Consider the following 12,175-nt stretch of genomic DNA (forward strand, 5'->3'; position numbering starts at 1 on the left):
CTCTGAGGGGCCCTGAGTGATGAGTGCTGGAGGTAATTGGCTGCAGCAATTAAGGCACTGGTGGGAAATGCTGCCCAGAAATCCAGCTCCTACCTCTGCATCCCGGGGAGAGAAATGGGAATCCCAGGCTGGAACAGCAGGCATGACCCTCCCAGCTGCTTTAGCCCAGCAGCACAGCCTGCTTTGGGTGCAGAGGGACCTGGAATTCACCTTGATCCAACCCTGACCTGTGACCGTGTTCACAGGGGTCTGAGGATGGGGGAAGAGACCAGGATCTGACTCCATGTTTCACAAGGCTGATTTATCATTTTATGATATATATTATATTAAAACTATACTGAAAGAATAGAAGAAAGGAATTCAGCAGAAGGCTGGCTAAGAACAGAAAAGCAAAGAATGATCACAAAGGTTTGTGTCTGGGACAGAGAGCCCGAGCCAGCTGGGCTGTGATTGGCCATGAATTAGAAACAACCCCATGAGCCCAATCCCAGCTGCACCTGTTGCATCCCACAGCAGCAGATAACCATTGGGTACATTTTGTTCCTGAGCCCTCTCAGCTTCTCAGGAGGAGAAATCCTAAGGAAAGGATTTTCCATGAAATATCATGGCCACACCGACCCTTCCAAGGCTGCTCCCAGCCCCAGTGTCCAGCCTGGCCTTGGGCACTGCCAGGGACCCAGGGGCAGCCACAGCTGCTCTGGGAATTCCAGCCCAGCCCCTCCCCAATATCCCATTTAAACCTCCCCTTTCCCAGAGGGAAGCCATTCCCTGTGTCCTGTCCCTCTGTCCCTTGTCCCAGATCCCTCTCCATGTTTCTTGTTGGCTCCTTCAGGTGCTGAAAGGCCACAGCCAGCCCAGAGCTTCTCCTCTGCAGCTGCACCATCCCAGCTCTCCCACGCTTCCCTCATAGCAGAGGTGCTCCAGCCCTCAGATCAACTTGTCACGTTGAAGGGAAAATAAAAAAAGAAGCCTTAATGAGGAAATGAGAGGATTTGCAGGAATTAGCTGAAGGGCACTCGGGTTTCTTGTTAAGAGCAGCAGCTTTGTGGGAATGTCACAGAGCAAATGGCACAGCAAAGCATCATTACAGCGGAATTAATTCAATGCTACATTACAGCACATCTCATTTGACTACTGTAAATCTCCTTCTGTGCTTCCTAGTAGTTATTTAATGAAAAACAAGCAAAAAAATGGTGTATTGCTCTCATATCTGTCCCTACAGCTCACAGAAATCCCAGTGCCACTGCAGCAAGCCTCATTCAAACACGACAAAAACACAATTCCTGCATCAAAGCGGGAATGATCTTCATCAATCCTCCTGCAGCCACTGAAAACACAGAATCTGTGCTTCTTATGACAAATAAATCTTAAATATTCATGTCCTGGCAGAAATTCTCTTCTTAAACATAAAATTAACTCCCTGAGTCCACGCTCCTTCAGACAATTGACACCTTCAGTGATTGAGGCCAAACAAATCACAGAGGTAAGGAGAGGCTTCATTTAATGGAAAAGCTGTCTGGAAAGAGCTTTTGATAAAGCTGAAGTTTCTCAGGATTGTGTCCAGTGGCCTTCAGCTGATTCTTCATAATCGTAAGAGCAGGAAACACAACCAAGATTGTTTTGCCTCCTTGTTGTTGTATTTTGATGCTTCTCACTTGTTCTGAGCCCATCTGCAGCCCTGCACTGTGCAATGGACACCATACCCTGATTTAAGGATGAAGTGCCTGAGAAGAATGTTCTCTGTCTAGCTTTGGGGTAAATTACCCCATTTAATTTACCCCAAATTTACCCCAATTTGGGGTAAATTACAGCCACAGCTGCTCTGGGAATTCCAGCCCAGCCCCTGCCCAATATCCCATTTAAATTCTCCCCTTTCCCAGAGGGAATTTAACCCAGTTTGGGGTAAATTACCCCGTTTTATGCCCAGAATACATGCTGTGCTCCCTGGCAAATCAAGCACCACGCAGGCACATTCTGCCTCTGCACACAGCAGCAGCAGGGTTTAGCCTGAGCTAGCAGCCCATCCATCCTGCATTTTTCCACCTCCTGTGCAGTTTGTGGAGTCCCCCAAATGAAGTTTTACACGAGATGCTCAATTTTTGCACAGCAGACCAAAGATTGTGTCCGGAACAAGGCTTGAATTGCAGCACTCCAGGATTTCCCCCTGGGAATCAGGAGTTATTTCAGTGGAAAACAAGAACAGGAGGGACTGGGCACCTGATCCAGGACACTGGGGGGAAAGAGCTGGAAAAGGAAATAAGGAAAGAGCTGGAAAGGGAAAAAAGGGAAAAGCCAGCAGGAAATAAGGAAAAGAGCAGAGCCAAGCCAAAGACATCCAGAGGGAATTCCTCTTCCTTATGGGATCAGCCTCCATTTCCCAGGTGAATAAAAACCCTGCTGTACTGGGAGATCATGGACACCTTCAGACTCTGGGTAATGTGGAAAACTCCTGGATCATGACAGGAAAATCCCATGGCAGGGGTGGCACTGGCTGGGTTTTGGGGTCCCTTCCCACCCTTTGGAGTCGCTCACCTCAGACTGGAATTTACCTTTCCAAAAATGTATCCATCTCAAATGTAAATTATCCACAAGTTCAAAGTGTGCAAGTGATTTCAGCTGAAACAAAAATATTTCTTATAAACATTAAAAGCATTTGTGTCAAAACTCTTGGGTACTCAAAGTGAAATGAGCCCTGACATGGGCCTGAGCTACAGGAAAATCGCTGTCCTCAGTAAAAAGGTGGAAAGGATTTAAATTTTGGTGAAAAGTCTTTCAGCAAATGAGCGAGAGAAAGGCAGAATGGCCAATTCTTCACCTCCCACAGGTGAAGGGTCTGGACAGTTCTGAGGCTTTAAACCCCAACCCTTTAAAAGATTTCCCTGAGCAGCTCTCCCTGATTCCTCACTGCAGAGTGCGGAGGGAAAAGCCGCCAAAGCAGATGGAGGGATGAGAAAGCAGCAGGGATCTGCAGGGGTCAGAGCACTTGGTTTATCAAAGAGGGTGGCAGGGGCACTTTGATCACAGGTTAAGGAGCCAGAAAGGATAACAGAACCTGCCCGAGCAAGCACTTCATCCACACAGGAACACAGATCCATTTCCAGGGGTTACGAGGGGAAAAGTGCCAGAGCCACAGAGGAAAAAGCAGCTCTTGAAGCAAAGCTGTGAATAATTAATGACTGAAGAAAATTACCAAAGGTTCTCGGGGCTGCTCCACTGCCAGAGGTCTTTAACACAAGGCCGAGTGTTTTGGGTTTTTTTAACAAGAAATGTTCCAGTTCAGCCAGAGCTGCTGGACTGGAACGAGCTCAGGGAAACCCCAGTGCTGGGCACTGATCAGATCCTGACTGGGATGGGCCACAACCCCAAACAAACCCCAAAATTCTACTAATTTGTTTTCAATGCTATTGGAAAGCACAAAGAAACCTCCCAGGTGGAGCATATTTCCATTTAAAAAATGCTGTGGCTGACGGTGCCAACAGCCAGGGAATGCAGTGCTGCTGCCACAGGAGCCATATACTCTTCTTTTTAAAAAATTCCCACTCCTCCAGCTCCACCTCTGCTCTTTCCAGAGGGTTGGGAACCAGAGCTGGTCCAACCTCAGTAACAAAATAATTACCCAAAGTAACAAAGATAATTACCGTGGTCAGAACACTCAGCTTGGTGGATTATCTCCTCTGCTGCCCCAGCAGCCCAGCCAGGCTCTTACTGGTTTGGGAGCCCCTTTCTTACTGGTTTGGGAGCCCTTTCCCAGTAGGGGCTGCACAATTGGCAGCCCCAGCCCACCCCGATTTCCTGGCCCTTAATTGCCTCATTAAGGCAATCACTGCTGTCATCTCCAGCGCTCCTCACAAACAGCAGCAAATTATTCTGAGCCTTTTCCCTCCCTGTGAGCCTTTCAGGCCCTCCCATCAGGGCTTGCTGGGCTCTTTGGGGTGCTGGGTACCCACCTGGAATTCCAGGGATGAAAAGCAGAGGAACGAGGGCTTTGCCATCAGTCAGTGACTTCATTTTCCCCGCTGGGTTCTAAAATTTGTCACTTAAACAAGCACTGGTGCTCCTGATTTATAGGAGGGAGGGTTTGGCCACAAAGATATTTCATCCGTGGGCAAATCTGTTTTATAGCCAACAATTTGTCAGGTTTCTAAAGCTCTGCCAAGAGCTGTTATTGATGGCAGAAGGCAAAACCAGCAAGGAGAAAACCAGCAAAATTTTGGCATCACGCACCAGAAAAGCCACAGCAGCCCTAAGAAAATTGTTGTCTGAGAGGAGCAAATGCTTGCGTGTGGATTTGGTCAAAATTCCAAAGCAGCTTTTACCCAAAGAGGGGTTTCATACGGCACATCTTCCCAGGCAGGTGAAAAAATTACCACATAAGTCCATCAAATCAGAGAATCATGGGGGGGAGTTTGTAACTCTTAAAGCTACAGAAATATAAATATATAAATATATATATATATATATTTATATAAATATTTTAAATTGTACTGTGAATTTAGTATCCTGGAGTGGTGCCACAGCACTGAGAGCAGAGCAGCTCTGAACCATCCCCTGGACTTGGGGAGCTGCTGAAGCATCTCCAGGTGCCCAATTTAGTGTCAGAGCCCTCCTCTGAACCTCCATGAGAGGAATGGCAGATTTGTCTTTCCAAACCAGCTGTGGCTCTGCTGGTAGACAAAACCAGCACTGGGAAATGAAAGAAACAATGGGAAGGGTTCCACTGACTGATGAATGGAAAAAGAGATTTGCTTTTACAAATCAACTTTAGGTTTGCTGAGAAATGAAATTAGACATTGAAAGATGAAAGAAACAGTGGAGAAGAAAAACCCCTAAATTCCATAAGAATTAAAAATGAAAAGGGAGGGTTATACATTAGAGGGAAATCTCTGGTATCAGGTGTTTCGGGGAGTCTGAACCTCTCAAGTACCTCAGAAATGGGGAAAACCCCCTAAATTCCATAAGAATTAAAAATGAAAAGGGAGGGTTGTACATTAGAGGGGAATCTTTGGGATCAGGTGTTTTGGGAAGTCTGAACCTCTCAAGCACCTCAGAAATGGGGAAAGAGAGAAGGGAAATGCAGCTGGAAATTGGGATAAAAAGGAGGCTGCATCCTCCAAAACTGGGAGAGACCTCAGGGGGATGCCCCGTGGCCTCTGCCTGTATTGGAATAAAGTTCCAGGACTCCTCTGTGTCCTGTTTGACACAAACCTCTGGTGTTTGTGCATTGATTTTCCTCACCTCCACAAGGGGTTCAGCCCCTCCCAGCAGCAGGGACAGCCTGGCAATGAGCACAGCCAGGGAGGGAGGGCTCCCCTGGAGAGGAAACGTTCATTTTTTACAGCATTGAATCGTGGCAGCCAGGCCTGCTCTCCTCTTAGTGTTCTCCTTCCATTTTCCCAAGTTTTGAGGCCTGCAGAGGTTGGGGAGGGAGAGGAGAGCGGAGAGGAGAGGAGAGGAGAGGGAGAGGGAGAGGGAGAGGGAGAGGGAGAGGGAGAGGGAGAGGATTGACAGATTCTGTCCTGTCCCTGGTTCTCCTACAGCTCTGTGGGAACTCAGCACATCGTTCCCGATGTCCAGAGTTACCGAGAGAACCCTTGGGGGTCTCAGAAATCCTGGAATGTTGCCAAGAGTGTTTGGTGGCTTGATTTTGATCCATCTACGGAAGTGACAGCAGTTTGAGGACGTGAGAATCACTTGGGAGTGAAGGGTGTAAAAAAGACACATTTACAGGGTGAAATATAGATTTTGGGGTTTTTGGTACAGGGGGGTTATGGAGACAAGATGGAGGGATCAGGGCGTGTCTCGTCCTTCTTCTTTCTTCTTCTTGTCATCCATTTTCTGTGGTGATGTTGGCACTTGGGGATTGGTTTATGGTGAAGGTGCACTTGCCAACATGGGTGAAAAGTATTGGAAAATAAAGGTAAATATGATGTAGGTAGATTTTAGTATAAAAAGACACGACCGCCCCATGGGTGGTCAGAGTGCCCTTGGCTGCCTTGCAGGTCAGACCTCTGTTGGGCAGACAGAAAATTCTGTAGATAAGAAACAATAAACAATCTGAAGATGGAAAAGCTGAAGAGCCCAGACTCGTCCTTTGAAACGTGGGCTGCCCCAGAACCGCCCTGCCCGTGTCGGGGCACAGACAGACAGACAGACAGCCGAACCGGACCCAGCTCCTCAGGGCACATTGTCCCACTGGTCTCTGGGGAGCCCTCAGGAGGTGGCCAGGGCCAGCTGGGTGGGAAGCACCAGCCCAGCCCTGCTGGCAGCACCGTGGCACAGCCAGGCTGGCAAATTGGTGTTTGCTCCTGCCAGGCTGGCATCCTCACATCCATTAAACTGCTGATTGCAGGGACATTAATGACAGGAGCAGCAGGGCAGTGCTGCCAGGTAACCCCAGGGCTGCTGGAGGGGCAGCCTGGCTTGGCACCCAGCTACTGCAGCATTCCTCTGCCTTGGAAGTCAAATTCTTGGGGTTTTGGAGCTACCTGTGAAGCACAAAGAGCTAAACTCTATTAACTGCACACCTGACACGTTGTTTATAAAAGATCCTGAAAGCTTCATCCTTTATTGAAAGCTTCCTGCAGAGAGAAGAGCCCAAGGAGCTGTAAATCATGTCCTTATCAATGGAAATATCAGGAAATAAAGGATGTTCTAACCCTGCTCACACCGCTCAAAGGGAGAACAAAGCAGTGAAGATTAGTTTAGAATTGATTTCCCTGGGTATTCCAGAGAATCCCCACACCACCAGCAGGGCCAGGGTCTCCTCATGGAACAGCAACACCAAAAACCAAGGGCAGGTTCACCCCCACAGCCTCCTGGACAGTCAGGGGAGTGAGAACAGGGGGAATTAGCACAGGGATTCCCTAGGGAGCTCCTCAGCATCCTGATTTTACAGCACGGGGATAAGAAGTGGTTCTGTAATTGTCTTAAATAACTCTGTTTCCTTTGCCCTTTAAAAACTGTAATCCTGAGTGAAAACTGTAAAAGTGAGTGAGCAATGGGTTCAGTTTCCCCTCCTGACCCAGGACCAGGAGTTAAGCAGAAGGTTCACAGTCATTGTGGCACTTTCTTGGAATAATTAAAAAAAAAAAGTCTAATGCCACTGTAGGAATTAGAGATTAACAGATTCTTACTTTAGGAGAACAGCTTAATTTAAACAGTGAAACCTTAATTTAAACAGTGAAAACGAGGCAGACTCTGGAAGGAGGAGATTTGCTCCAAGAATGAGACAATCTAGATCAAACACTGGGGGAAAGCACCACGAAATCAGAGTTTCAGAGGGCAAAGTGAGGCTGTGCTGGGCAGGGCTGTTCCAGAACAAGGCTCCTCTTACCCACAGCTGCTTTGGAAGAGCCCTTAGGCAGTACCTGCTGTGGGAGCAGAGGCAACCCAGCCAAATTCCCCCTGAAAGAGCCAAATTCCCCCTGAAACCCACCCAGGACCCTCCTCTGCCTTGCCATGAGCACAGGCCTTCACCCTTTGGACCACTGAGAGAAGAATTTCTCCATTTTTGACCAAGTTTTCCATTTTTGTATCCTTTCCTAAGCCCCACAAAGAGCATTCAGCTGTGACTGCAGGCAGCAAACCTGGCCCAGGTTTGCCTGGTAATTCCAAGCCTAAGCAGAGAATTCCAAGCCTAAGCAGAGAATTCCAAGCCTAAGCAGAAAGGCCACACTGGAACAGCCCCAAAATTCTGCCCCACTCCCATCCACCCCACCCAAGCATTCCCAGCCTGTTCCATGGAAAAAAACCAGCCCAGCAAGGGTGTAGTGATCCAGTTTTGCACTGTTCCCAACAATGCAAGGTCAGTCTGTAGCATCTCAAATGGTAAAAATAACTATAAAAACCCAGGAAGAAACACAACTGACATTTAAAGGGGTTTGATTGATGCTGAAGCCCGTGGGGAAAAAACAAGGAGATTCAGAGGGGGTAGGAATGCTGCTCACTGAAATAAAGACTTTGAGACTGAAAGGTCTTAATCCTGGGAAATAAAAGGGGAGGGGGAAAAAAGACAGGAAATAAATAAATAAAAACATTCCTTGGACTTCTGTTCCTACAGAACAAAAGAATAATCTGACCCAATAACAAAAAAAAAAGAAAAAAAAAAAAAAAAGAAATGTAATGCTATTGAGGATGCAGTTTCCAAGTTCTAAAAGCCATAATGCATCCTGGCTAGAAAACAAATTTTCTCCACAGTATTATAGGATTTGAGAGCAGAAGATTTTGTCAGTGGATTTCGCATGATGAATCAGGGAAATTGGAGACTGAGCCATCATTACCTCCCCAGGCATCTGCAGGGAAAGGGGAAGGAAAGGGGGAATGGAGAGTTAGAGAAGCACCTCAGGAACGCTCAGGAAACCACAGGAACACGGAGTGAAAAGCACTCTGGGTTTTTAGGGAGGGGGTATTTGGGAGCTAAACAGGCACAGGGGGGTTCTGTGGGGGAAATCCAGCAGGAGTCAGAGAAAAAATGGCACAAAGGAAAAGAACTCTGGGTGTTGAGATGGATGAACAAACAGAAATCTCCAGAAATTATTAAGAACGAATCTGAAATAACTCCACCAACACCTGGAGCACTAAAGCACATCCCCAGGTGCCACATCCACAGAGGTTTGAAATCCCTGCAGGGATGGGGATTCTACCCCTGCCCTGGGCAGCTGTGCCAGAGCTGGGGAACCATTTCCAGGAGGAAATCGTTTCTAATTTCAACCTGAGCCTGCCCTGGCCCAGCCTGAGGCCGTTCCCTCTGCTCCTGTCCCTGTGCCCTGGAGCAGAGCCCGACCCCCCTGGCTGTGCCCTCCTGGCAGGAGCTGTGCAGAGCCACAAGGGCCCCTGAGCCTCCTTTGCTCCAGGCTCAGCCCCTGCCTGGCTCCCTCAGGGATTCTGCAGCCCCTGCCCGGCTCCCTCAGGGATTCTGCAGCCCCTGCCCAGCTCCCTCAGGGATTCTCCAGGCCCTGCCCAGCTCCCTCAGGGATTCTCCAGCCCATTCCCAGCTCCCTCAGCCCCTCCTGGGGCTCCATTCCCTTCCCAGCTCCATTCCCTGCCCTGCTCCACTCAAAGTGTCCCTCTCCATCTCTCCTGTGGCCCCTTCAGGTGCTGTGGGGCCGCTCTGAGCTCACCCCAACCTTCCCCTGCCCAGGTGAGCCCCCCAGGTGTCCCAGCAGAGCTGCTCCATCCTCTGAGCATTTGCTGCCTCCTCTGGATGCCCCAGCAGCTCCAGGTCCCTCCTGGGCTGGGCTCTGCAGGTGGGGCTCACCTGTGCACAGAATTCTCCTTTCCTGCTGGATTTTCCAGCCCATAATAATGATGTTTTTGTACCGTGGCAGTGAGAACAGAAAGCTGCAGCACTCCCCCTGTGCCTGGCAGAAGAAGCTCCCTACATTTCCCATTTTCCCATCTTTGCCCCTTCCCTTCCCATTTTGCAGTAAATATCCCTCAGCCTGGACAGGACATCCCAAAGCTTTTAAAGGCAGACAGAACAAACTGCCTGAGCATGCCTGGAGCACAGCAACCTTCCCTCCCTCCCTCCCATCTCCCTAGGGGCAGCTGGGCCCCTGTTTCCATGTGAAAAACGTGGAATTTGCTCCTGGGAAGGCGGAGCTGCTGAGGCTCTGCTCTCACCTCAGCAGGGCCTGAGCCCCGGGGTCCTGCATTGCCTCCTCATGAGGATGCCCTGAATGACACAGAATTATTCTTTATTCTCATTGTACCTGCAGAGACAGATTGGTGAGCTCAGTGCCAGCTGAGGGAGCTCTGTAGGGCAGCCACAAACATTCCCTGTATCACCCAAAACGCTGGAGGTGTTTGTTTGTCACCCTGCTCTCCTAAGTTCTTCTAAGCCTTCTGATGTTCACATTTTTGTAGTGGAGATTTTCACACACTTTTCATGTAAATAATGATTGTTTTGCATTCCTTTCTGGAGGAAGGCAGAATTACTGGGCTGTTGGTTTGACCACTGTGGCTGGAGAGGTGGCAGCTTCATCCTCCAGTCCATAGTCACTTTTGAAAGTCTACAAATATTGGAGTTTGGAAATAAACTGCCCTCTTTTTACCTTGGACACCTCAGCTTGTGCCTGTTGTTCATTTTGTGTCCTATTGTGACATTGTTTTCATGTTGGAGTGATAAATACAGGGAGAGAGAGAAGTCCAGCTGCATCTGTGAGACACAAAGAAAGCATTTCAAACAAAACTTTAGGGCCCCTTCCAACCCCAACCACTCTGATCCTATAATTTCATGGCAGGAGGGTCTCAGGGAGCCACAGACCAGAGGAGTAAGAGGGGATTTTCCAACCTTACACCATTAAATAATACATCTAATGCAATTATTCATGAATAATAGCATGATTTATGGCTGTGGGAGGCTGCATTTTATACCAACCCCACCACAACACCCAAGCACTCTCCAGGCTTCCAAACCACCCAGGACTGTTACAGTTCCCTTTTAATTTTGGCTGCAAGCAGCCTGGGAAGGTCTCTGGCTCCATTAATGGCTCTCATCTATCACTTAAGCCCAGAGCCACTTTGCAGCAGCCCTGTGATCAGGGAGGAAATGATCCTGACAAAACAACTTTGTTTTTTATGGCTTTCTAATCATTTTGTTATTATGGAGTTGTGGCTGCAGCGAGAACTCTGTGATTTACAAGTGATTGTTTTGGGTGGGGGATGTCACATCCAGTGGCACCTACACAATTTCATATTTATGGGGGTGTTCATCTGTCACGCTGCATTTTAGGTGCCTGCACGTGCCTGATGGACGAATGCTGCCTGCTGGAAATGAGCTTTTCCTTAAGAATCACAGAATTATTGGGGTTGGAAAAGCCCTCCAGGAGCAGAGTCCAGCCTTGGATCCCCAGCCCAGAGCTCTCAGTGCCACCTGCAGGGGTGGGCACTCCTGAATTAATGAATTAATAAGGAATTAACTCCTCTGGGGAGCTGTTCTTGCCCACTGGAGCCCCAGGATTGCCACCATGATATTTTCTGACAAATCCTTCCACCAGGATTGTTCTCCGGAAAAGCTGAGGAGCCTCAGAAAAGAAATGTGAATAACAATTATCTGATTGCTTGGGATGTGGTCTGGAGGTTGCTTACCAGCAGGTGCAGCTTTGATTGGTTCCATGTGAATTGTTTTTAATTAATGACCAATCCCAGCCAGCTGTGTTGGACTCTCTGAGCCAGTCACAGGTTTTTATTATTCATTCCTATCCAGCCTTCTGGTGTCTCCTTTCTCTTTCTTTAATATAGTTTTAGTATATAATTTTCATATAATATAATATGATATGATAATAAGATAATATGATATGGTAATAATATAATATAATATGACAATAATATGATATTATGGATATAATATAATATGATATGATATAATATAATATAATATAATATAATATAATATAATATAATATAATATAATATAATATAATATAATATAATATAATATAATATAATATAATATAATATAATATAATATAATATAATATAATAATATAATATAATATCAGCCTTCTGAGAGCTTGGAGTCAGATTCTCATCTCTCACCTCATCCTGGGACCCACAACCCCCAACACAGGGTCAGGGACACCCAGTCATGTTTTACACACAAACGTGTCCCCTCCCCATTTCAGGCCCTCTGTGAACCAAAACAAAATGATTGCTAACCATGGAAAAGCCCAAATTCCAGAGGGGGAGCTTCAGTGGCGGGATCAGAGCAGTCAGAGGCAGCTGAGGGCACTGAGGTGCTGCTGGTGGCAGGACTTGGTGCTCACAAAGGGCTTTTCCACCCTGAAGGATTCCCTGGTGCCAGAATTTATCTCCAGCTGTGCATCCAGCCAGGCTGAGTCCTGGGGCAGGGCTGCACACACCTGGAGCATTATTACATTATATTACATTACATTATATTACATTACATTATATTAAATTACATTATATTATATTATTGTCATGTTGGGATGGATTCTGTGCCGAAGCTGCAGGAGGGCTGGGCACGAGGCCAACCTCACAGCAGATCCTGCTGGATCAAACATCCCAGACTGTCCAGTGGTGGCCACAGCAGCTCTGAGAGCTGCCAGGATCCATCAGCTCCTCCGAGGGTGCCAGGCTCCAGAGCAGACATTCCAGAGGAGGGCAGGCTGTGTCTGGGCTCGTGGCAGGGCTGTTCAGGGGTCACTCATCCAAT

At 47.7% G+C, this 12,175-nt stretch overlaps 1 long non-coding RNA gene across 4 annotated transcripts in view; it reads right to left on the bottom strand.

Moving 5' to 3' along the window:
• Nucleotides 1-4,077, bottom strand: part of LOC143694753 (uncharacterized) — a 31,651-nt gene extending 27,574 nt beyond the window's left edge. For all 4 annotated transcript variants that reach the window (XR_013183409.1, XR_013183407.1, XR_013183406.1 and 1 more), the window contains exon 1: nt 3,948-4,077. This is a non-coding gene — a long non-coding RNA (uncharacterized LOC143694753). The remainder of the gene's footprint in view (nt 1-3,947) is intronic.
• Nucleotides 4,078-12,175: the final 8,098 nt, after the last annotated feature.

The sequence above is a fragment of the Agelaius phoeniceus genome, chromosome 9 (assembly GCF_051311805.1).
Source record: "Agelaius phoeniceus isolate bAgePho1 chromosome 9, bAgePho1.hap1, whole genome shotgun sequence".
NCBI lineage: Eukaryota > Metazoa > Chordata > Aves > Passeriformes > Icteridae > Agelaius > Agelaius phoeniceus.